This window comes from Peromyscus maniculatus, chromosome 17 (assembly GCF_049852395.1).
Source record: "Peromyscus maniculatus bairdii isolate BWxNUB_F1_BW_parent chromosome 17, HU_Pman_BW_mat_3.1, whole genome shotgun sequence".
NCBI classification, from domain to species: domain Eukaryota; kingdom Metazoa; phylum Chordata; class Mammalia; order Rodentia; family Cricetidae; genus Peromyscus; species Peromyscus maniculatus.
The window spans coordinates 62,151,534-62,178,265 of record NC_134868.1 but is presented as its reverse complement, the minus strand read 5'-3'; the positions used below and the strand labels follow the sequence as shown (position 1 = coordinate 62,178,265).

General features: G+C 45.8%; 1 long non-coding RNA gene and 1 pseudogene across 2 annotated transcripts; both read left to right on the top strand.

The window, feature by feature from the left end:
- The first annotated feature begins 2,076 nt into the window (after positions 1-2,076).
- Positions 2,077-4,639, top strand: LOC143269126 (uncharacterized). The gene is made up of 2 exons (XR_013045492.1): positions 2,077-3,580; positions 4,253-4,639. It is a non-coding gene; the product is annotated as an uncharacterized LOC143269126 (long non-coding RNA).
- A 13,985-nt stretch (positions 4,640-18,624) lies between these two features.
- LOC102921182 (zinc finger protein Pegasus pseudogene) lies at positions 18,625-24,321 on the top strand (annotated as a pseudogene). The gene has a single exon (XR_013045436.1). The product of XR_013045436.1 is annotated as a zinc finger protein Pegasus pseudogene (transcript).
- Positions 24,322-26,732: the final 2,411 nt, after the last annotated feature.

The window sequence follows — 26,732 nt, the reverse complement described above, 5'->3', positions numbered from 1 at the left end:
ACCACCGCCCGGCCTTCATGAAAGCATTCTTATATGGAAACAAAATCTTTCGAGATAGAGATCCTGTCAGGTTAAACTGGAGTCATAACTGAATAGAGATTCTTCTCCAACATGGCAGGCATCCATATACGAAAGAGACACGGACACATGTGGAGGGGAGTACCACGTGAGGACTGAGGTGGACTGGGGTGAATCAGCTGCAAGCCAGATAAAGCCCCCCGAGACTGCTGGCCAGGACAATGAAGGAGGCAGGAACCATGGGAGAAAGCCTGACTCCACAGGCACCTGGGGTTAGGATTTCTACCATCAATGGCTGCAATGATACATGTAATAAATTACATTTGTTTTGAATTTGAGGAAACATGTCATAGAAATGCCAGGAATAAATGAATAAAGCCATTTAACACGGAACCCCAGGGAGAGGTTTTGTCTGTTTCTGTTTGTGAGGTCTGCCCACGTATTAATAGACCAGATCACTTCAGGTTAAAGCCAGCCTTCATCCCACCTTGCTGTTTGGCTTATGAGCCATCAGATAAAATAATAATGATGATAATAACAGCAGGCCTGGAGAGATAGATGGCTCCGTGGTTAAGAGCACTGGCTGCTCTTCCAGAGGACCCGAGTTCAATTCCCAGCACCTACATGGCAGCTCACAACTGTCCGTAACTCCAGTTCCAGGAGATCCAGTGCCTTCTGGCTTCTTTGGGCACCAAGCATGCATATGCTGTACAGACAGACATACATGCAGGTAAAACACCCGTACACAAAACAAGTTTTTAAAAGTAGCAGTAATGTTTACTATGTTAGTTTATGTCAACTTGACACTAGCTAAAGTCATCTGAGAAGAGCGAACCTCAATTAAGAAAATGTCTCCAAGCCTGGCGGTTGTGGTTCACACTGGTAATACCAGTAGGCAGGCAGAGCTCTGTGAGTTCAAGGCCAGCCTGTGTAGCACATATCTTAGAAGTTCTTATTAATAAAAACAAACGCAGAGCCAGGTACTGGGGTCAACTCTGGAAGATCAGAGGACAAGAACAAGCCACAGCCAATTCCTCAGCTGATCCTGTTTCCTCAGACCGGAAGCCTCTGAGTCTTCATCCAGAAGGAATCTCAGCTGAACTGTTGCTCAAAAGTTTAAAAGCTTAACCAGCCTCTAGTTCCTCGTCCTCATGCCTTAAATTCCTTTCTGCTTCCTGCCATCACTTCTTGGGATTAAAGGCTTACTTCCTGGGATTAAAGGTGTAAGTCACCATGCCTGGCTGTTTCCAGTGTGGCCTTGAACTCACAGAGATCCAGACAGATTCTGCCTCTGGAATCCTAGAATGAAAGGCGTGTGTGCCACCATTTTTTGGCTTCTGTATCTGGTAGCTATTCTGTTCTCTGACCCCAGATAAGTTTATTAGGGTGCACAATATTTTGGGGAACACAATATCACCACAAGCCTGGTCTACAAAGTGAGTTCCAGTAAAAAGAAAGAGAAAGAAAGAAAAGAAAAGGTCTCCATAAAACTGGGCTGTAGGCAAGCCTGCAGGGCATTTTCTTAATTAGTGATTGCCAGGGGAGGGCCCAGCCCATGTGGGTGGTACCTCTGCTGGGTTGGTGGTCCTGGGTTCTATAAGAAAGCAGGCTGAGCAAGCCACGAGGAGCAAGCCAGTAAGCAGCACCCCTCCATGGCCTCTGCACCAGCTCCCACCTCCAGGTTCTGCCCTGTGTGAGTTTATGAACTTGCTGCTTTTTGATGATGAACTCTTGTATGGAACTGTGATTTTGATCATGGTGTTTCATCGCAGCAGTAGTCACCCTAGCTATGACAGCGAGCTTCCCATGGTCATAGCAAGTACCCGAGAGAATCCGTTTGCAGAGAAAATGTGCGTTAGAGGTTGTAGCCCTCGGTCATCAGTCCTGTTGCTTGGGTAAGATGGGACTCCCAAATGTCAGTGCAGGGTCCACGACAGAGAAACTGCTCAACTTAGGACCATACAGTGAGGAGGAGGAGGTGCAGGGGTCTCATACCCCCGCCCCCAGGGTGCACTCACTAATGATCCTAACTACAGTGAGGAGGAGGAGGAGGTGCAGGGGTCTCATACCCCCCCCCAGGGTGCACTCCCTAATGATCCTAACGCCTTCTGCTAGACCCCACCTCCGAAAGTTTCCACCATCTCTTAGGTACATCAATCTTGGGAGGAAGCCTTCAACACAAGGGCCCTTGGGGGACATTCTACATCTAAACTCTAAGGCTGGGGGTGTAGTGCAGAGCAAAGACACCCTGAAAGTGAACTAACCATGTTGGTCTTTAGAGAAACACATGACTTACTTTTATTTTTAAAAGAACTTAAAAATATTAGCATTTTTATACATAACACTTTTTGGTCATATTTGAATTTTTTTGTTTTTTTTTATTTTATAATTTAATTTAATTTTACATATCAGCCACAGATTCCCTTGTTCTCCCCCCTCCTGCCCCCCCCATATTTGAATTTTTAACAACAATAAAAAAATTGTCCTCTAAGGGGGAAAATGTTGTATATGAGGCAGAAAGAAGAGAGGAGTGTGATTAATTACCGAGATTTTCACTGAGGAACTGTATTACTAAGCAAGTGTTTATCGTCCTCTGAAATTTTATGACATTTAACAAATCCTCCCGAGATTGCCGAGATTGCCAAATATTTCTGCTCAAAGAGTCTGTGCTGCAGCCGTTTAAAATTCAGAACCGGGTTTTATTTCGTTTCTTTCTTTCTTTTTTTTTTTTTTTCAAATCAAACACAGAATTTGGGCACTCCTCAGCCTTGAGTGAGGATAAAATAAGACTGGGAATGGATTTTTCTTCCTAGCTCACCATCCAAAAGTCTGTAATAGGAAGAAATACAAACCACTTCCTCTTCCTACTTGGAATTGAAAGTCATCACAAAACTGATTGGCAGAGAACAGTCATTTCATTATGCAGGATGTGGGGCAGGTACTCAGGCAGATCACAGTTTGAGGGGCTGGTTTCTGCCCTACAGTGTCTGGGGCTCAGCTGGGGAAACCAGGTGGCAGGAGGCAGAAGGGGCAGGGTGCCTTGACCAGTTGCTGGTGTTTTCAGCCATGTGTCTGGCAGTCTACACCGTCTAAAATCCCAGCTGTGTCTACCAGCTGTACCTGCATGTGGCCTTTAACTTTGTTTATTGTGGTGGTGTGAAAAGGAATGTCCCCCATAGACTCATGTGTTTGAATACTTGGTCCGTAGGGAGTGACACTTATTAGGCAAGGCCTTGTTGGAGTAGGTGTGGTTTTGTTGGAGGAAGCGTATCACTAGGCTTTGAGGTCTAAAATGCTCAAGCCATGCCTAGTGCCTCACAGTTCACTTCCTGCTGCCAGAGGACCAAGATGTAGAACTCTCAGCTTCTCTCCACCACCACGTCTGCCTGCAGGCCACCATGCCTCCTGTCATGACAATAATGGACTAAAACTCTGAACTGTATACACAATGGAGTATTACTCATCTGTTGAAAACAATGACATCATGAAACTTGCCAGCAAATGGATGGAACTAGAAAAGATCATCCTGAGCAAAGTCACCCAGACCCAGAAAGATAAAATGGTATGTACTCACTTATAGGTGGATATTAGCCGTATAGTAAAGGATAACCAGGCTACAATCCACAGACCCAGGGAAGCTAAGTAACAGGAGGGCTCAAGGGGGGACACATGGATCTCACCGTGAAGGTAAAAATAGAATGGACATTACAGGCAGATGAGAGGAGAGGTCTGGATTGAGGGGTGGGCATGGGAACAGGAGGGATCAGGTAGCAGGAGGATGGAGGGAGGGTCCTGGGAAAGACAACTGGAATGGGGGAATCTCTGGGATGAGCTCTAATGCAATGGAAACTCCCAGGAATCAATGAGGGTGACCTTAGTAACACTCCTAGCAATGAGGGATATGGAGCCTGAAAAGGCCATCTCTTGTAACTTGGCAAGGCTTCTAAAAGAGGGATTGGGACTCCAACCTAGCCACAAAACTTCAGACGTACAATTTGCCCTGCCTACAAGAAATGCTGGAACAAAGGTAGCAGAGAAATTACGGGAGTGGCCAACCAATGACTGGTCCAGCTTGAGACCCAGACCATGAGAAGGAGCCCGTCCCTGACACTGCCTGGAGGGCCAGGACCCAGAGGCTGGACAGCCTGGAGACCTAGAATAGAACCAAACATGACTGATAAAAAAGAAAAAAGTTAATTAAATGATTACTAACGATATTCTGCTATACTCACAGATGGTTGCCTAGCCCAATCAATGGTCATCAGAGAGGCTTCACCTAGCAACTGATGGAAACAGACACAGAGACCCACAGCCAGGCAATAGGTGGACCCCAGGGAATCCTGTGGAACAGGGCAAGTTTGAAAGAAAATGCCCCCTAAGGGGAGGGGCACTATTAGGAGGTGTGGCTTTGTTGGAGGAAGTGTGTCATTGTGGGCGTGGGCTTTGAGGTCTCCTGTGCTGAAGCTACTCCCATTGAGACAGTCTGCTTCCTGTTGCCTTCTGACCAAGATGTAGCCAGAAGCAAGTCTGCCTGCAACCACCATGCTCCCTGTCATGATGATAATGGACTGAAACTTGAACTGTAATCTGCCGCTTCAATTAAATGTTTTCCTTTGTAAGAGTTGCCGGGGTCATGGTATCTCTTCACAGCATTAGAAACCCTAACCAAGACAGGGGGAAGGATTGTAGAGACAGAGGGACCAAGGACACCACAAGAAAACCCACAGAATCAACCAACCTGGGCTCACAGAGACTCTGCCAGAGACCTTGCATGGGACTGACCTAGGTCGGCCCTCTGCACATATGTTGTAGTTGTGAAGCTCGGTCCTCTTGTGGGACTGAACAGAGAGAGCAGGGGCTGTCTCAGACTGTTACCTGCTTTGGGGACCCTTTCTCCTGCTGGGTTGCCTCTTCCAGCCTTAGGAGAGGAGGTGCCTGGTCTTACTGCAACTTGACCTGCCGTGGCGGTCTGATATCCATGGGAGGGCTGCTTTTTTCTGAAGAGAAAGGAGAAGGAGTGGATAGGGTAGGGTGGAAGGGGGACTGCTAGGGAGAGGTACTGAGAAGAGAGGAGGGAGGAAGGAGAAACTGTGATTGGGGGGGCGGGGATAATTAGTTAATAAAAACAACAACAAAACCCTCTGAACTGTAAGCCAGTCCCAGTGAAATGTTTTTCTTTATAAGAGTTGCCGTGGTCATGGTGTCTCTTCACAGAAACAGAACGCTGACTAAAGCATTCATTTATTCTTATTTTATGTGTAAGAGTCTGCTTGCAGGTAAGTCTGTGCCCCACATACGCTGAGAGACCAGGACTTAGAGAGGGTGGTTTTTGGAATCAAACTCAGGTCTTCGGGAAAGTAGCCAGTGCTCTTAACTGCTAAGCTGCCTCTCCAGCCCTGTTTTTGTTTTGTGTTTTTTTTTCTTGTTGTTGTTTTTTCTTTTTTGAGACAGGGTGTCACTGTGGAGCCCTGGATGGCACCTAGACTGACCTCAAACTTGCTGTGTCGGCTGGCCTCAAAAGCGGAACCATCCTGCATGTGTCTCCTGAACACGGAGATGACAGACAGGCCTGGCAGCACCCAGCCCGGGGTGCTGACTGAGGTGTCACACCTCTGGAGCCCTTCATTTCCTCAACTGCAGGATGAGGGGCTGTCCTCGGCAGGCTCCCCAAGGCCTTTACAGAACTATGTTTTTTGTTTCTTCCTGCAAATGTGCCAATCAAAACCTTAGGGATTCTAGACTAGATTTACAACCAACAGGTATCTGAGAGGAAGTTTTTGTGGCACACACAGCCATCTAGGACAGAGTGAAGTAAAAACATGCAGTCTCAATCCTTAGATTCTGTTCCGTCTCATTATTATTACAACGCTACCTAGCTGTCATTCACTAAGAACACTGGTGCCATTTCTGAGTCTCCTCTGCTGTCCGTGCTCGCAGGGCTAACTTGTACGGTGGTGATGGTGTTCAGGCATCTTGCCGTTGTGATCCTGGCTGATCATGAACAATGGGTCCTTCTGCCTCTGCCCCCCCCCCCCCCAATCCCAGGAAGCAGAGGTGGGCTCTGAGTTCAAGGCCGACGTGAACTACAAAGGTAATTCCAGGATAGCCAGGGCCACACAGAGAAATGCTGTTTTGTTGTCCCCCTACCCCCACCCCACTCCCAAAGAACAATGTCAGGAGGGAAGCACATGCAGTGTTTGAGACAGGGTCTCACTGTGCAGCCTTGGCCAGCCTGGAACTCACTATGTAGACCAGGCTGCCCTTAAATTCACAGGGATCTGTCTGACTCTGCCTCCTGAGTGCTGTAATTAAAGGAATGTGTCACTAAGCTTGGATGAGCACATGAGCTTAATTTAAGACAAGTGCCGGCCTTTCGAACCCAAGGTTCCATGGGCCTGCCCCTGCCCCTGCCCCTTCATCTCTGATGGCTGAACCACTGATGCAGCCACTGTGTGAACATAAATGCTGCCATAACCCTGAGACCTTATGACAAATGTCTGTGCATATGTGTGCCATATGAACATTTTGAGTCATGTCTTTGGTTATTTTCAACCAAAATCTGTACTCCTAAGTGGCCCTATTTGCTCTTTCTTTAAACTGATTTTTCTCCTTGATTTCTCCCTATGCTCTTTCTTTCCATCCTAGAGTGGTACATTATTCCTTATTTATGAAGCCCTCCCGAGCGGCCAGCTCTCTTTAATCCAAGGTTCTCCACTGAGGTCCAGTGGTCTCTAAATACCGCCTCTGTATCTCAGTCCACACTCTACTATCCTGCCAGGATGACATCCTCAGCTTGGGAGGAGCCCTGTCCTACAAGCATGCTAAGCTCCAAGCTCGTTGCTCTTCCCTGCCTCCCCCGGGTGGGTGACTCCCAGGCAAGTTTTGTTCCTTCCTAGTCCCTCTTGCAGGATGAGGTCTCAGCTGCCCACAAAGGTAGTGGTTTGGTGATTTGTGGTTATTGCCTGCTCTCTCTTCCCATTACAACCTTCCATTTCCCTACCAGACTCTTAACAGCTTGTCCTTGAATCTGAGTCTCCGGACCTTGTTTTGTGTGTTTACGTGCTTTGTGACTGAGTTCAGATATGTTCCTCACAGCAAAGATGATGTGGGTAGGACAGTCTCAACACAAACATACCTTATCGTGAGTCAGGAGAATGGCAAGTGAGGAGCCAGTCTGGGCTCTATAAGGAACTGTTGTCTTAACCAATTAATCAATCAAACACTAAACTGAAGGAAGATCTGCCTTTGTAAGGACCTCCGAATGGGATGAGTGTGTGGATAAAGATCCTTTCCTAGCCTAAGCCAACTTCAACAAGCTCTTCTGGACTTTTCTTTCATACTGGGGACTTGATTTTGGGGCCTTTGTTGTGGGATGGTCTGTATGTCAAATGCTCTGATTGGTCAATAAATAAAGCACTGATTGGCCAGTGGCCAGGCAGGAAGTATAGGCAGGACTAACAGAGAGAAGAAAGGAGGGAACAGGTAGACAGAGGGAGACACTGCCAGCCGCTGCCAGAACAAGCAGCATGTGAAGACGCCGGGAAGCCACCAGCCACGTGGTAAGGTATAGATTTATGGAAATGGATTAATTTAAGCTATAAGAACAGTTAGCAAGAAGCCTGCCACGGCCATACAGTTTGTATGCAATGAAAGTCTCTGTGATTTCTTGGTTGGGTCTGAGCAGCTGTGGGACTGGCGGGTGACAAAGGAAAACTCTAGCTACAGGCCTTTGTGTTATTTTCTGCATTTTCCAATGCTGACAAGTCAGCTTAGCCCTAGGAGCCCCACCCTTTATCATTCCATCACCCTGGGTATCTGTGGTAGTTTGAGTGAAAATGGCCCCCACAGGCCCATAGGGAGTTGTTGTTGTTGTTGTTATTTATTACTCTTTTGGGTGGGGTCCACCCAGCTCCCAAATATATCACACACAGAGGCTTATTCTTAATTATAAATGTCCAGCCTTAGCTTGGCTTATTTCTAGCCAGCTTTCCTTAAATTATCCCATTTATCTTTGGCCTCTGGGCTCTTATCTCTTTCTATTCCTGTATATCTTTCTTTGTTTCTTACTTCATGGCTTGCTGTGTAGCTGAGTGCCTGGCCCCTGATATCCTCCTCCTCTTGCTCTTAGATCTCTCTTTTCCCAGATTTTTCCTTCTACTAATTCTTTCTAGGCAGCCCTGCCCATCCCTTCTCCTGCCTCGATACTATTCAGCTCTTTATTAGACCATCAGATGTTCTAGACAGGCACAGTAACACAGCTTCACAGAGTTAAACAAATGCAACATAAGCAAAAGTAACACACCTTAAAATAATATTCCCCAGCCAGGTGGCAGTGGCACATGCCTTTAATTCCAGCACTCGGGAGGCAGAGCCAGGCAGATCTCTGTGAGTTCAAGGCCAGCCTGGTCTTCAGAGCGAGATCCAGGACAGGCACCAAACCTACACAGCGAAACCCTGTCTCGGGGGTGGTGGTGGTGGAGGGGTGGGGGGGTGGGGAGGGGGTGGGAGGGAGCCCAACAGGGAGTAGCTCTATTAGGAGGTGTGACCTTGTGGGAGGAAGTGTGCAACTAGGGGTGGACTCTGAGGTTTCAGATGCTCAAGCCAGGCCCAATGTCTCTCTCTTCCTGCTGCCTGGTGATCTGGATGTAGAACTCTCAGCTCCCTCTCCAGCACCAGGGCTGCCTGCATGCCACAGTTGCAGGATATTTGATGGCACAGTGACACTGTGAGACTGTTAATAAAGTTTAACCTTGAATTAATGTCATAGTTAGGGTTTACTATTGCTATGAGGAGACACCATGACCACAGCAACTCTTATAAATTAAACATTTCATTGAGGTGGCTTTGTAGTTAGGGTTATCTCAACTGAACAGCAGCTGAAACAGTTATTTTTGAAAGAGTAACTAAGCTGACAGAGTCTAACCTGTCAGTGGTAGACTGGCATTTAATAAAAGAGATGAAGCCACCTACAAGCCGAGAAGAATGGAATGCCAGAGATGAAGCCACACACACACAAGCCAAGAAGAATGGACAGCTGGATTAAAAAACATCAACAATTTCCAGAATTTATTTTTTTATTTTATTTTATTTTTATTTATTTATTTATTTATTTATTTATTTATTTATTTATTTATTTATTTATTTATTTTACAATACTATTTAGTTCTACATAATAGCCACAGATTCCCTTGTTCTCCCCCTTCCTGCCCCCTCCCCTTCTCCTCAGACCACCCCCCATTCCCACCACTTCCAGATCAAGGCCAGGAGTCTAATTAGCGAGAAAGAGGAGAGTTTATATGAGTGAGAATTGTTGAAACCAAAATAACAATTTCCAGAATTTAAAACCCTGGCCGGGCGGTGGTGGCACACACCTTTAATCCCAGCACTTGGGAGGCAGAGGCAGGCAGATCTCTGTGAGTTCAAGGCCAGCCTGGGCTACAGAGTGAGTTCCAGGAAAGGCGCAAAGCTACACAGAGAAACCCTGTCTTGAAAAACCAAAATAAATAAATGAAAATAAATAAATAAACAAAATAAAATAAAACCCTGAATCATGACAGGACACTAGTGGAATTCAGGTGTTTCTGGACTACTTTCACCAAATGTGAGGTCGAACTGTTGGCCTTGTGTACATCCTACTTCACAAATGAGTCTGTCAGATATGCCAAACCTATAAGCTGAAGATGATGCCCCAATGTTGTGGAGAAACCCCCGTGACTGTCCAGGCACCTGGCTATTTCTGTCAACTCACATTTTTTTTGGATGCTGTTTGCATGCACTTCCTGGTTTTTTAGGTAATATTATTTCCTTCTTGGGTCTCTGAGGGAGTTGAAGATTAGATAGTTATAGTTAAAGATTAGATAGTTACAGTTAAAGATTAGATAGTTATAGTTTTCCTTGTTAAGAATTTCAGAAAAGAAACTCACTAAAGAGGTATAAATGTATAAATTTGAAAGACATCATAAGATAGTTTTCTGTTAGTAATATAAGTTAGGATAGAAAGTAAATCAGGTACATTCTGGACTCACCAAAATAGGATAGATAATGGAATTATTTTCTCTGAGTTTGTCAAATGCAAATGGACTAGACATTGTTTAAGTATTTATTGCTTGTATATATTGTATATAGTTATTGTACTTTTGTATATAGTTTTTCTTATAACTTTTTTCCTTTTTTCTTTTTATTAGAATAGAAGGGGGAAATATGGTGATAATTTATTTGTGCTGAAATGTGATTTTATTTGTATGTTAATAAATAAAGTTGCCTGGGGGTTAGAGCTAAAAAGCAAGCCATAGCAGAAGTCCGGGTTGGTGGTGGCACATGCCCTTAATCCCCGATCACATGGCTGGCAGAGTCTCTGTGTGGTCAAGGACACAGCCAAGTGGTGACTCGAACCTTTAATCTCAGTACAAACCATAGAGACCTGGAGGTCTGTATAGACAGGCAGTGACAAGGAAATCATGTGGTTGGGTTTAGAGCCAATGAGAAGGTAGAACAGAAAGGCAATAAAAAGACAGGTCACACAAGAGAAGGTCTCTCTCTGAGGGGAAGGACGGTAGTGAGTGGTAAGCTAAAGGCTTCCCTAGTGCTCTGATCTCTTGGGCTTTTAACTCTGCATTTGGCTCTGTGTTTCTTAGTTAATAAGACCGTTTAGAATTTCATCTACGTGGCTTGCTTACAGTTTCAGAGGTTCAGTCAGTTATCATCATGGCGGGGAGCATGGCAGCGTGCAAGCAGATGTGGTGCTGGAGCTGAGAGTCCTTGCATCTTGACTCAGAGGCAACAGGAAGTCGACTGACAATCACCCTGAGGAAGGCTTGAGAAAAAGAAAGCTCACAGCCGGCCCCTGCAGTGACACACTTCCTCCAACAAGGCCACACCTCCTAATAGTGCCACTCCCTTGGGAGGCCGTTTCCTTTCAAACCACCACAGTCAGGGGGTAGCATTGGCAATTAGTAGGTCAGAACTAGCCATAGAGATTTTGGAGGACCCAGGATATGTGTAGAGAGACACAGGAAGTAGTAGGGAGGAGTTTAGAAAGATTTTTGGGCCCTTTTGGATCAAGGAAGGTGAGAAGAGGTCAGTGGTCACTGCTCTGCCACTTCTCTGGTCAATCAGGCTTTTACCCCGATATTTGACTCTCACATTTTTATTAATAATAAAAAATTTAGAAAAAAAAATTTAGATAAATGCTTCATGCCACCATGCTTCTTGACATGATGATAATGGACTAAACTCTGAACTATAAGCCAGCTCCAGTTAAATGTTTTCCTTTGTAAGAGTTATTGTGGTCATGGTGTCTCTTCACAGCAATAGAAACCCTAACTAAGAGAGCATTTGAAGAGATACAGTTCTCCCCTTGGACTATAGCCCAGGTAGCCTGCCTTTAGCATGAATCCTGTCATACAGATCGAGCTGCATCCGTCTGCCTCTCAAGCCTTGTCATTGTCGTTTTCTCCCCATTAACCTTTACTCTGCTCCTTAGGGACAGATCTCTGTCCTTTGACACACTTATCTGCCAAGTGTGATGGTTCACATCTTTACTCCAGTGATTGGGAGGTAGAAGCAGACAGATCTCTGGGTTTGAGGCATGTGTGGTCTCCACAGTGAGTTCCAGGCTAGTCAGGGCTACACAGTGCGCCCTGCCTCAAACAGGAATTATCAGGATTAAAAGTGTTTTGCTCGGGCTGGAGAGATGGCTCAGCGGTTAAGAGCACTGGCTGCTCTTCCAAAGGTCCTGAGTTCAATTCCCAGCAACCACATGGTGGCTCACAACCATCTACGATGAGATCTGGTGCCCTCTTCTGGTGGGCAGGGATACATGGCAGCAGAACACTATACATAATAAATAAATAAATCTTTAAAAAAAAAAAAAAAAAAAAGTGTTTTGCTCACTGTTGTGGGGGCTGAGGAGTCCAAGATCAAGGGACCCGCAGATGCAGTGTCTCTTGAGAACCTGCGTCAAAGATGGTGATTTCAGGCTGTGGCCTCCACATGTGGCAAAGGAGAGCCTGAGCTCCCTTGAGGTTTGTTTGTTGTTCGTTTTTATAGAAATTACACAAAAGAGAGGTTTGATTGTTACATTTTCGTGTGCATATTTTGCACCTTGCTCATATTGCCCCCCACTTTAGGAGGTTTTGCTCCAGCGTTTTCTACTTTCTTCCTATGCCTATCTTCTTGACTCATAGTCCCCCCACTTTCCTTGCTGCCTCTGAAGTTAAGCCCTCCCTCCCTCTCTGCTGCAGACCCTACTGCCTGGGGTCACTACACCCATCACAAGACTGCCATCATGCCTGCCTTACTCTGCTCATGTAAGTGAATGGTATTTTTTCCATCCAATAGAAGCGTGCATAGTATATTAAAGCTCAACATAGAACAGACAGGTTTTGCTCACAGTTCACCAGCGTTTGAACCAGGGCTGAGTCTAGTCTGACTCACATGTGCCCAAATAGACAAATAAAGGAGAAGAAAACCACAGAAACCACAAAGACAGAGCCTGCTTTCGGCTGGAAGCCACCATGTCCACCACAAAGCAGATTTTTCAACATAGGATTTAAAACCTAAGTAAGGCAACCTCCTTGGTTGGGCTCAGGGGAAGCTTGGGGGCTCTTGACCCCACCAAAGCTCGATCTTTCTATAATCTGGTGACCGTGATCAAGGATCTCACCAGCCGGGACAAACAAGGCCTGTTATTATTCCTCTGGGCTTCTGCTGACCTGGGGCTTGGTTATAGAGAAGTCACCCAGACCACTGCATTCACAGAAGGCGACAAGTCATGTGAGAATCTGTGAGTGCAGACACACCCACTTGTGTAAACAAAGTCCAGGAAGGAAAATCTGACATTTAATTCTTCCATTTATTCTTCACAAAGAGCTGGACTTTCCAGGTAGTGTGCACAGAATCACATAAAGAAAAAAAACAAAGTGTGTGGTTGCTAAGTAATGGGGTTCCTGAAATCAAGCTGTCAGGATGATAATGCTCCGCTCCATGACTCCATGCTTCTTGGCAGCTCTAGGCATTTACAGACTTCGAAGGTAAACTATAGAACACTCAATTTTGACTCCAGATTAACAATGATTTATTTCTAGCATAATCATGTTGCAAATACTGTATTGAGTCTACACAATATATGAGACATATTTATACCAAAACATTGTGTTATTTATCTGAAACTCTAACTAGGAATCCTGCGGCTTTGTTTGTTCAATCTCCCAACGCTAACTGCGTATCTGTCTTGCTTTCTTCTGTCAAAGCAGTCCTTGTGCTTGTGGACAGCTGGGACCCACTGACAGGTGATGTAGCTGTAGCAGATCTGGTAGATGTGCAAGCTGGCAACTTCACTTTGGAATACGGTTAGACACTCCAGCCAGTCCAAGACCATACCACCCTTCCCACAGCTGGTCTGAGCAGCAAGTTGTCCAACTTGGATTTTTTTTCCCCTGAGTAGATGAGTGAGACATCGGATGGCTCAGCCTAGTTGTATATTTTCTCGCTGAGGGTAAATTTGAGCATTATTTTCAAAATGTGCTCATAGTCTTGGGCATGTAAACATTTGGTCCATAGTTGGTGCTCTTGCATGGGAAGTCGTAAGAGGTGTGGCCTTGCTGAAGGCAGTGTGTCACTGGACCTTGAGAGTTTAGAGACATGCACCATTCCCAGTTCACTCTCCTGCCTGTGGTTCAAGGGGTGAGCCCTCAGCTTAGCCCGTTCCCGCTGCCATGTCTCGTTCCACCATTTGTAGACTCTGATCCTCTGCAGCTGCATCCCAAATAAGCCTTTCCTTCTCTAAGTCGCCTTGGTCGTGGATCAACAAAAAGTAACTAAGACAGAAGAAGTTGGTAGCAGGAGTGGAACTACCGTGGTGACAGCCCTGGCTGTGCTGCTTTTGACCTGGGGATGGGGAAGACTTTGGGTCTTTGGACTCAGAAAGCAGGACTTAATGGGACATCCTAATGGAAGCCTGGGAGTCAGTGCCTAGGACAATTTTGACTGTGGAGACTCCGCTCAAGAGGGTTCAGAGAGAAGCAATATTGGCTAGCAACTGAGTTAGAGACCCGTTCTGTGGTATTTTTGACAAAGATTGTGGCTGCTTTCCACTCATGTCCTAAGAACTTACCTGAGGCTAAATGTAATGACAATTAGCTTGGGGCTGGGGAGATGGCTCCGCACTTAAAAGCACTTGTCTCTGCAGAGATTCAAAACTGGGTTCAGTTCCCAGCACCTACATGGGAACCGTAATTCCAGTTCTAGGGGACTCAATGTAGCAGGAATCTTAAAAGTTCTTATTAATAAAAACAAATCTCAAGCCAAGTATTGGGGTGAACTGGAAGATCAGAGAGACAGAACAAGCCACAGCTAACCTCACCTGGCCAGCTTCTCAGCTGATCCTGTTTCCTCCGACTGGATACCTCTGAGTCCTCATCCAGAATGAATTGCAGCTGAACTGTGCTGCTCGAAAGCCTAAAAGTTTAACCAGCCAAAAGCTTAACCAGCCAAATGCTGCTAGTTTCTGGTCCTCATGCCTTATATACCTTTCTGCTTTCTACCACCACTCCCTGGGATTAAAGGCTCGCTTTCTGGGATTAAAGGCGTGAGTCACCATGCTTGGCTGTATCCTTGAACACATGGGTTTCTGCCTCTGGAATGCTAGGATTAAAGGCATGTGCTACCACTGCCTATCTTAAGTATTTAGTGGCTTTTCTGTTCTCTGACCCCAGATAAGTTTATTAGGGTACACAATATTTTGGGGAACACAATACCACCACAACTCAACACCTTCCTCTGACCTCCGGCTGGCAAGAGGCGCACACATATACACACATACATGCAAAACACCCATACTCCTAGAATAAAATAAACCCTTTCTTAAAAAATTAAAAGTAATGGACTAATATCTTTGGCAGAAGAGAGTCTAAGATGCCGTAATAGGGACTCTGTCATGTGTTTATTAGTGATCGCTCTTATGCAGGTCTCCAATGAAAAAGAACAGGTAGGGCAGAAAGAAATGAAAAACTATAGACAGTTTTGAAAGAAAAGAACAGCACACCAGCAAGCTTGGTGTTACAGGGAAGCTTCCACTGGAGGAGAGACTGACTGTGAGAATATTGTCACCCATAAACAAAGTACTGATCTACATAAGAATAGAAGGGAAGGCACCCTCAGGGGAAGATCCTACCTAGCTGAGCTCCTGAAAGACAGCAGAAGGCATTTTGATGCTAATATGATTCAAAGGAGCCTGGGTCCATCCCAAGTTGGTAGCTGAACCCAGCCGTTTTGTCCACATGGTGCTAGTTTTAGAGTCATAAAAGAGAAGGGGTCATGGGATCTTTCCCCATGGCTTCAGAGGGCTGCCGATGACAAGACATATCAGGCAGTGGTGTCCTTGTGTGAAAACCTGAGAGCAAGAGGTCCTGAGAGGCCATTGCATGAGGCTGTGAAAGTGAAACCTGTGATGCCCTGGAGAGCTGTGGGATGTCTGTTAAGGAACTAGCCTGAGGGAGAGCGCTCTAAGCCTTTTGACTTCAGACATGGAGCTATGGGATTTGGGATTTGACTGCTGGGTTTCTGCCTTGCTTTGGTCCAGTGTTTCCTCCTTATGCCCCTATCCCTCCCTTTTGGAACAATAGTGTAGATTCTGTGCCACTTCCTGTTGGAAGTATGTAATTTGCCTCTTGATTTCACAGGGGGTGATAATTAAGAGATTGCTTTGAGTCTCAGAAAGGAGTTTGGATTTAAAACCAGTGTTGTGACTGTGAAAGGCTGACGATGACTTTGAAGTTGGACTATGTGTTCTGCACTGTGATATAGTCACCAGGCCGATGAGGGCCAGAGCATGGAATGCGGTGGTTTGGGTGTGAGAAGTTCCTTATAGTCTCAGGCAGTTGAGACTATAACACCAGGTTCCCAGTTGGTGGAACTATTTTAGGAAGGATGAGGAGGTGTGGCCTTACTGGGGGAAATATGTCACTAGAGGTGGAAAAGACTCACACCATTTCCAGTTCATTCTCTTTGCTTTGCTCTTGTGGTTCAAGACATAAGCCCTCAGCCTCCTGCTCCTATTGCCTAATCTACAACCACCATCATGAACTCTAACCTCTGAAACCATAGGCCCAAATAAACCCTTCTTTCTGTGAGTTACCTTAGTCATAATACTTTATCACAGCTTCTTTATCTTATTATAGTTCATTTTGTCATGTTTATGATAAATATAATAAAACAAAACCCATCACATCCAGGCTGGGCAAGGCAACCCAACAGAAGGAAAAGAGTCCCAAGAGAAGGCACATGTGGTGATATACTGTGTACCCTAATAAACTTGCCTGAGGACCAGAGGACAGAGCCAGCCACTGGATTAGACATAGAGGTCAGGCAGTGGTAGCACACACCATTAACCCCAGCACTTGAGATCTCATGCCTTTGCTTGGGAAGCACACATGCCTTTAATCCCAAGAAGTTATATGGAAGGGCAGAGAAGAATATATAGGGTGGGAGGAAACAGGCTGAAGGTTTCATAGAGGTAAGATCTAGTGGCTGGCTGTTCTGCTTCTCTGATCTTTCAGCTTTCACCCTGCTATCTGGCCCTGGTTTTTTTTTTTGTTTTTTTTTTTTTTATTAAAAGACCATCTAAGATATGAGCAATAGGCATGAGAATCAGAGACCCACTCGTTCACACACTCAGGAGTTTCATAAAAATACTAAGCTGAAGTTTATAATATATACCCAGAGGACCTAATAGATCTGCTCCCTATAGGCCAATGGGGGCCATTTTCATTCAAAACACCACAAACACCAAAGCCGGTTCTGAGCAGAAGCAGGCAGGGGCTCACACACACACACTCTTCTGCTTCAGGAAATGGGATGGTGAGGACCAGAGGTAAGGGACAAAGCCCAGTTCATCCCACCAGCCACAGGTGTACCAGTCTTTGAGAACTGATGGTCCTCTCATTCCCTGAATGTCTAATCTGAGATAGGGAATAGTCCTTTAAGACCATAGTTCTCAACCTGTGGGTCACAACCCCTTTGGGGGTTGAATGATCCTTTCACAGGGGTTGCATGTCAGATATCCCACCTATCAGATATTTATATTACAATTCATAATAGTAGCAAAATTACATTTATGAGGTAGCAACTAAATAATGTTATGGTTGGGGTCACTGTTGAGGGGCTGTATTGAAGTGTGGCAGCATTAGGAAAGTTGAGAACCAGTACTTTAGTGGATGATGCATGTTTCTGAGGCCTGGAAAAAAGCATGAGATCTCGAAGTTCAAGCTTGCGATTTTCTTTGTTTTAGATGAATAGAGACTTCGATGCATTTTAAAAATGTGGGATGCCTCCATTGCTAAAGATTACTTCAGGAGAGGCGGCCCCACTCCAGAGTGATGGACTGGAGACAGAAAGTCATGCATTCATCTTGTCAGTTTATGTTCCTATGTAAAGTTAACATTTGTGCCTGAGCAACCTACACATCATGGTGTGCACTCAAACGCTAGGAGTCAGAGCTCATTTTATTTTATGCCGGGGTCCTTTGGTTAGTTTCTGAGTCCCTGCATGTATGTGGGTGGATGAAATACAAATGTGGTCATGAATGCTCTTGATTGAGTTCTTTTATTTAGCAAAACTTAATGACTGGATTTAAAACAAAGCTTTTTTTTTCTTATGAGAGGGAATAAAGTTTAATCATTACTGTTTTTTAGATCTCTCCTCCATCCCCCCCCTCCACTAAAGCTTATTATAGGGACTTCCATTTACACAGGCACAAATACACAATTAACAGTTTCCATTCCCTCCCCAAGCCCCCGGGAGATGATGGAAAGTAATTTTAACAAAAGGTGTAAACAACGAACACAAAAACAAAAAGAATAGAGGGGCATTGGGCACATTCACGGCACTTTTAGAGGCTGTAAGCAAAATGGGAGCGGGCTGAGTTAGAGAATTGGAGAGAGGACTCAGAAGTCCATAAACATTTCTGGATGGAGGATCAAGAAGCGAGACCATGAGTGTCCAGGGGTGGGTGTGTGGGTAGAGGTGGGAGAAGGCAGCAGACAGGCAAGGTCAGGAACAGGAGGGGTTGGTTCAAAGCTGGTGCGCAGCACGGTCCACCCCGGCTGTCCTCTCTCTGCATCGGTGATCCCCACCACCCCACCAAGCCCCACGCAGGTCCACCGCGGGCATGACCGGGCTCTGCACCCAGCACCCAGAGTCTAGGATGCTGCTGGGAGCCGTGGAAGGCGAGGGAACTAAGTGATCTGGGCTGGAAAGGCGGATAAAGTCCAGCGCTGACCAACACAGTGAGCCCGACCGTCACATTTCCCCGTGGAGCCAGCCACCCCCACGCCCGCACACACACGGGCACTGCACGTGGCCTGCAATAAATAGGTGTGGAGCGGCGGCATCGTCATCATCCGACCCCGCCCCCTCCTCCCGGCTCCTCCTCCTCCTGCCCAGTTCCCGGGGCAGCTCTGACTCTCGCGAGACTTGGGTCTGCCCGAGCTGGGAAGAAGCCAACATGGTGGGCGCAGGCTGAGCAGGGGCCAGGCCTTTGGAGCTCCTTCTCCGCGTGTCTCCGGAGGATCCCCCGGGGCTCCCGACGCTGTCCCGGAGGTGGGGTGAGGGCGGAGAGAAGGGTGCAGCGACCCGGGGTGGGCAGCCCGGGGCCGTCGTCTGTCGTCGTCACCGCGAAGGCCGGCCTCGGGGAGGAGCGGAAGTAGGCCCGGGAGGAAGTGACTTCCCTCCACCGGGAGGAGCGGAAGCAGCGCGGGCAGCAGGTGGAGGGAGCCCCTGAGCGGGCCACCCCGCGGGGCAGGTGCCTGTGCTGGCCTGGGACCTGGCGGGCCCGGCCCGAGACCCCGGAGACCCCGGGGAGGCCCCGGACGCGACCCCGGTGCTGATGCTGGGCGACCTGGAAAGGACCCGGGACGGGAAGCTGCAGTGCCCGTGCTGCAGCTACGCCAGCGAGAGGGCGGAGCGGCTGGTGGAGCACACCCGCGTGCACACGGGCGAGAAGCCGCACCGCTGCCGCCTCTGCCCCTTCGCCTCCGCCTACAAGCGCTATCTCGAGGCCCACGTGCGCTCGCACACCGGGGAGAAGCCGTACAAGTGCGAGCTGTGCGCCTATCGCTGCAGCTACAGGAGCAACCTGTCCCACCATCGAAGGCGCAGGCACAAGCTCTTGCCGCTGACCGGGCCCCGGGCCTCCCCCTTCACCGGCATGAAAACGTGGGGGGGCCTGCAGGGTAAAAGCAACGCGGAGGATGGCAAACGAGGGCTGCTCATCGCCTTCGGTCCGCCTTCTGTGGTCCTTCAGAAACCGGACTACCCCGGTGATTTTACGCGCAAGGCCCCGCACATTCGGAACGACCTCTACGACACTATGGATAAAGCCTCAGTCTGCGGACTGCCGAGGGACCCCGAAGAACTCTTGCTTGTGGACAGTCCTTTGAATCAGATGTCTGCTCTCGCAGGACGCTTGTCTAGGTTGCCACCTGAAAACCAAAACCTGGCCTCCCCTGACGGAGACTCGAGCCTAGAGGAAAATCTTTTCATGATTCAAGAGCCCTCTGCCCACGGGAGTGCCCCACAGAGCTCCCCCATAGCCCTGGAGCCTCCTCTCCTACCATTTAGTCAGAGGGACCTCAGTCCATTTGCAGGGCCCAGCAGCCAGCCAAGTGGCCGCACCAGCGCCTCCATCTTTGGAAGCAGCCAGCCAAGCACTCCGGCCCTAACCTTGCCGATGGAGGACTCTCAGCTTCTTTACCATTGCCAGCACTGTGACACGTACTTTGCAGACAATGTCCTTTACACTATTCACATGGGATGCCACGTGTATGACAATCCTTTTCAGTGTAACACATGTGGACACAATTGTAAAAACAAGTACGATTTTGCCTGTCATTTTGCAAGAGGCCAACATAACTAGAAATGAGAACAACCAACTTTCTCTTTACCCAGTTTAGCCTTTGGGGGTGATCGTAGTTTGCTTTTGGTTACTCCTGGTAGGGCATTTTCTAATTTAAAATTTATTATATATTGTGAGATACAAATTTGATGGTGGAAACCGCTGCCCTCCTGCATTCACCCTCTCTTCCCCATCCCCTCCCCCCCTTTTTTTTTATAAAATTTGATCTGATCAAGGTTATTTAGACACTAGAATATTTACCTCTTTTCTTTCAACAAGTCGTGTGAGAATTGAAGTCCAATCAATCTTACCAGGTGTTTAATTTTTTCCCTATTTATGACCATTTAGGCTTTAAAGATTGTTCATACTCTTGGTATTTCTAATATTCATTGCACTTAGATATTATTTCTGTCGTATTTCAAAATAGTAGAATAATTTTGCTTCTATAAAGCTGTTAGACCCTATTTCTATCCTGATAATAAGTTTGAAGTTGCCATTAGTTGAAGTATTGATTAGTTCCTATACTTAAATTGGAGTAGTAGTTTCCTTTCAAATGGAAACAGTAAGGTTGTCTCAGTGTAGTAACTGTTTTTGTTTTTTTTCTACATAAGGAATTATTTTTTTTAAGTTATAAAGATAGGTGAAAGTTCTGAAAAGAAATGAAACACAGGACCAAGTTTCCTTTAGCCTAAATTGTTTACTATTTATAATACCTATGGAGTCAATGTCTCATTTTAAAATACCTGTGAAGTCAGTGTCTAATTGAGATACGTTAATAACCCATTGAGCTGCTTATGCTTTGTTTATTTTTTAAAACCAGAGGAAAAGGTAACAGTATTTTTGTACAGTGTGTGCAATTTCAGTTTCTCAGTTAAATTCTTCATTGAGACATGACTGGTGTTTGTTGAGATTGTTAACTGTAGTGAGACTCTGTGTTTCCCATTGTTTTGATGACCAAAAAAGAGGTACAATGGAACTCATGCATTTTAAATTGTAGCCATTCTCCAGGCCCTTTCAAGGCAGTGAGTGACCTTAGCATTGCCTGAACTATGAACTTCAGGCCTTTAGGACAGTGTAGATTAAGTTACCACTGCTGCCATGTGTGTGCTGCTTTGATACAGCAGCCACAAAAGCTTCCTGCAGGCTTCTGGGAACATCTGATTTTCTACTTTCTGTGTTTCTTACTGAGAATGAGACTCTTCTGAGCAGGCACACTAAAGCTAAGCTGACCTGCTTCCTGGGTGTTCCTCGTTTGGGCCTTTACGAATGCTGCTGACAAACTGAAGGCACAGGATGAGCCCCAGCCCTGGATTACACTGCCTGGGCACCGAGGGCCCATAGAATCCATGATAATCATTTCTCTATTGCAGGCACCACCTTGACTGGAGGAGGCTCCCTAGTGTGGAGACATCAGGTAGGTTCTCCTGTCTTGTAGCAGCAGCAGAGCTTATTCCAGGGAGTACTCACAGAAGAGATGAGCTGGTAGTCCTGCCTCATATTCCACAGACCACATTCGTATTGGCAGCCCTCAACTCCAGGTACAGCACAGTAGGCACCTGCTGCCCCACTCCTTTCACCGCCCAGAGCCAGGCTAGGAATGGCTTCTTTCCGGCCGCTTTTCCACCTCAGGCGGGCTTCTGTGAGCTCTGACTTCAGTGTTTAAGGGCCACATCTGTGCCCCTTTTATGACCTGACAGAAGCCTGGCCCATTTCAAGCTCCTTAGTCTCCAGGGCCTTCAAGGAGCCCTCTAACGGGAACTGTGGAGTTAAGAGCTACTGATTTCTTTTGAATTTTTCATTGAATTCTTAACACATGTTATGGGACTGAATGGTGTCTCACTCAAATTCTTATGTTGAAATTCCCTGAGCTTAAGAACGTGGCTGTATTTGGACATAAAGTCTTTAGAGGACCCAGGTCAGATGAGGTCACATGGATGAGTTCTAATCTGATATGACTGATATCCCTGTGAGAAGGAGATAGGGACACAGATCTGCAGAGATGCTTGGCCAGGGAAGAAAGGGAGAGGCTGACTAACACCTGTAAGCCAAAGGCAAAGGCCTTGGAAGGGACTGGGCTTCCCTGCATTGTGTTGTCAGATTTCTAGTCCCCAGAACTGTGAAGAAGTACATGTCTGAGTTAAAGCATCCTGGGCTATAGCAGTAAATTGCTAAGGGAGCCCAGCAAGCTTATGAAGTCTACCAGTGTCTGTCTTTGTTTCATGTTTGGTTTTGTTTGTTTTGAGTCAGGTCTTACTATGTAGCCTTGGCTGGCCTGGAACTCACTGTGCACACCTGCTTGCCCTGTAGCTCATAGAGATCCCTTTGCCTTTGTCTTCCTAGTATGGGGATTAAAGGTGTGTACTGTTTTCTTTTTTAAGGAAGAAAACTTCCTAAGGAGGCAGAGGCACAGAGGAGAATGAAACACGAGTTCCAGGACCCTGTGTTTTATAGCTCGGTACAGTTCAAGAGTGATTTCCTGTGCTTACCTAGTTCTTCATGTATTGGGATTTGTTTATTTGTACTTCCTTTGGAATGCAGCACAGCATCTACTTTACATACATGGTAGATTGCTACCTACCTGATAGTACTTTGTACGTTTTCCTTAGCTGCTTTGGTGATGTATTACGTGATCAGTGCCAAAATAAGCTATTGAGTAAGATTGAATGGACTCACAAACTAGAACAGGTTGTTGAGGGATGCTGAATTTCTTCACCCACATAACCCCACTGTTGGTCCTTAGCACTGAGGTCATTAAAATGAGGAAAGTGACATTTAGGAAATTGAGTCACATTTAAAGCATTAAAGTCTCTTATTTTTATACTGAAATTTATCTACCATAGTAAAAAATAATTAAGTCAAAGAATCCCCTTTCACTACTATTTATACTTCAGGGTAGAGAACTGATCCGAACTAGGCCCTCTGAATGTGGGTGACAGTTGTGTGGCTTGGGCAGTTTGTGGGGCCCCTGGCAGTTGGACCATCATTTATCCCTGGTGCATGATCTGGCTTTTTGGAGCCCATTCCCTATGGAGGGACACCTAGCTCAGCCTTGATGCAGCGGGGAGGGGCTTGGTTCTGCCTCAACTTGATGTGCCAGATGTTGTTGACTCCCATGGGAGCCTTACCATCTCTGAGGAATGGATGGGGGGTGAGATGGGGGAGGAGCTGAACAAGAGGACATTGTGGTTGGTATGTAAAATGAAAAAAAAATTTAAATTAAAAATAAAAAGCTCCTGCTAACTGTAATGGATGACATTTGCGTTTGAAGGCTGATTCCCTCCTAGTCTTTCTGCTCTGTGGGTTGGTCTGTGAGACCCACTGCTCCTCCACTCATGACCCCTATGCAGCTCACCAGGCTCTTTAGCGGATTGTGTGCTGAGTTACAGACCTGCCTCCAGCCCTGAGTTCACGTGAGCCTGACTTCCCAGCCCCTGGGTATGAAATTGTTCACTGAACATCCCCACCATATTCCTTCTAATGCCTCAAGCCTCCCTTGTCCAGAGCATCATTGCCTAAACTTGCTTGTACATTTTCCCACTCCTGATGTTTATTCTCTTCCTTCCTCTCCCTCTTTCCACCCCTCTTTGATTTTTAAAACAAGGTCTTAAACTGTAGCCCAGGCTGACCAGGAACTGAGGGTAATCCTACTTCAGTCTGCAATTACCTCATCGTGCTGGAATTACAGGCATGAACCACCACATCCAGCCCATTACTGCCTCTTTCAGATGCCAATTGCCAGAGACCAGCTCACCCCAGGGCGTGAATCCCATGCTCTGCTTTCTTCCACCTCACATCTTGCCACTCAGCAAGGCTTATTCATTTTACTTCTTTCATATTGAAAATTCAGAATACTCACAAATGTAGTTTGTTTCCCTAGTGCTAAGACATGTAAATCAACAGAAAACAGTGTGAAACGTGACAAAGACATGGTTGAAAGTCAGAGCAAGTAAACACATTTGTAGGCAGCTGGCTGGAAAGTAAAGCTTGTGCTGGGCAACTGGCAAAGGACCCCAGCAAGTCTTAAAAATGCATCTCTTTTAACTAAGTAACCTATCTTTTAGAAATTTGCCCGAGTAAAGTAAGTTGAGAAATACAACTGTTTCCATTTTGGTTTACTAGGTTTTCATAAACACTAAAAGACCATAAATATCATCAGTCCCAAACAGCCTAAAGTGAGGGGTTTGTTTAATGCACTATGTTAAACTGTAAGTTTTGGCACCTCTAATGCTTATGCAAGGTGTGTGTTTACCAGCTCCAGTAAAACCCACTTGTATTTTGCATGCAAAGAAAGGTTGTGAAACAGTGTGTAGATGATGAACACACTTGATATAAATATGCAAGACCAGCTGGAAAAGGGAGGTGATCTCGTAGAGAATAAATTCTTTTTGTGCATCTTCTGTATTTGCTCATTCTTTCTCCTAACACAAACAGGGAGGCACTAACTTTATTTATTTATTTATTTATTTATTTATTTATTTATTTATTTATTTATTTATTTATTTATTTATTTATTTATTTATTTATTCATTCATTCATTCATTCATTCATTCATTCATTCATTTATTTAAGGTACTGGGGTTCTTATGGGTCCTGAGCTCTTTCCTGTAGTGCTGGAGACTGAACCTAGGACCTTGTAAATGCTGGACTATTGCTGCACGCCAAAGCTGCACACCAAAAACTACATATTTTATGTGCATATATGTGTGTCTGAGTGTGTGTATGTGCACCACATTTGTTCAGAAGCTCTTGGAGGTCAGAAGAGGCATTGGATTGTGTCCAACTGGAGTTACAGATGGCTAGGAGCCATCATGTGGATGCTGGGAACTCACCCAGGTCCTTGGCAAGACCAGTCAGCTCTCTTTTAACTGCTGAGCTATCTCTACAGCCCCAACACTGGGATTTTTACTTACCAGGTACAATTGCCCATTCCTGAAGGCTTCAGGGATTTTGTAGACTGACTGCTCTCTTTTCTTGCTATATATGTCCTGACCTTTCACTAAACAACTCACTCATACTTTTCTTTTGCACAGTTTGGAGTGGTACCACAAGGCTCTAGGTGAACCTGACTCTAACATGTGGGGGTCTTGAGGTTGCACTCTGTGGCTTCCTGGGAATCTGCTTTTACACTGAAAAGCTAGGGCCGTGTTGTAGAGACAGGTGTCTGGCCCCTTCCCTGCCCAAAGCTCTTTGTCTCCTGATCCGTCCCTATCTTGCTGCTGCTGTCTATTCTTGTGTGTTTACTCAGCGGCTGCTCTCAGTAGGACTCCTAGAGATGTCTGACTCAGAGCTTCAGGCAACCTCCCAGGGAATCTGTCCTTGGCTCCCACTGTTCACCTTTGACTCTGTCTTCTTGGCAGCCCTCCTGCTAAGCCTCTTTGGGCTCCTCTACCACTACAACTCTTGAGCCCTTCCAAGCAACTACAAGAATAGGTAACAGTTTATTAAAAATTGATTAAGAGACAAGAAGGAGCCAGGGCTCCAATATCCCCTTACATGTACACCCCACTGTGTTTCCTCCTAGTTGACCCCGTCTTCCTGAAGTTTCCACCATCTCCCAATAGCAGGGTACCAATCTTTCAACACATGAACATTTCGAGGTCTAAATCATAACAAAGTCATGTCAAAAATACGGTGTTAACATCTTAGCAGTCCTTATGTGCCACTTTGCCTGCGTCTACAGTTACAAACACGTTTCTAAATTTAGTGTGACAAAATCGTCTCCATGCTTTCATAGATGTTTCCCCACATTTGTGTGTCATCCTACAAACTACACATTTTTAGTTTGCTTAACAAAACGTACTATTATTGTGTGTATTATAGGACTAGTTTTTTTTTTTTTTCCTGAGTAGAGAATCCTGAGATTTTGTTGTGTTGATTTATATAGCTGTATTATGTTCGGGGTATAAGATAACATTGTTTGAATATATCGGTATTATAATTTTACCATTGAAGAACATTTGTATTATTTTTAGATTTTTAAGTTTTTTCTGTTAGTAAAAATTATGTGTGTGCATATACGTGTGTGTGTGTGTGTGTGTGTGTGTGTGTGTGTGTGTGTGTGTGTGTAAGTGTCTAAGTCAGAGAACAACTTCTGGAGTGCTCTCTACCTGGTATGGCATGGCCGTTGCCCACATGAACTCACAGTAGCTGATTATCTGTACTAGACCTGCACAAGATCGGGTCTATCACCTTCTATCGTGGAGGGAAGAAGGGACTCATGAGGCCTCACCCTTCCCTGAGGATGAGGCAGTTAACAGTTGCTGGGGGAGAGGCTCACAAGGCCTCACTTCTCTCTGAGGATCTCTAGGCTAGCTCCTGATCAGCAGAAAGAGAGAAATGTTCTTCACTGGTATAGCCACTGGTGAATTACCTATGCTGTTGGAAATAACCTCATCCACGCTCATGTAAACAGTCTTAACACTCACTGGACCATAAATGAAAGAAGAGGGGAAAGGAGGGAGAAAGAAGGGAGGGATGAGAATAGAAGAGGGACTAGCTGGTAAGAGGGATGGGGAGCTGGTCACACTACTGCCTTCAGACAGAACAATGAGTACATGCATGCTAGTTCTCAGCCCAACTGCTCTACCTACACAGCACAAGCTCCCCTCTCCTGGGAATTGTCCGCAGTCACGGTTAAGATGGGTCTCAGAGGCTAACTTTAGTCTAGACAACCCCTCACAGGTATGCCCAAGTGACAGTTGACAACACTTGTTCATCACCGTCTTTATTTTAAAGAACATTTCCTAACCTCAAGGTCATGAACAACTTCCAGATTTAATGTTTTGAAACCTTGCCTTTCACATTAAAGCTTTAATTTAGCAAG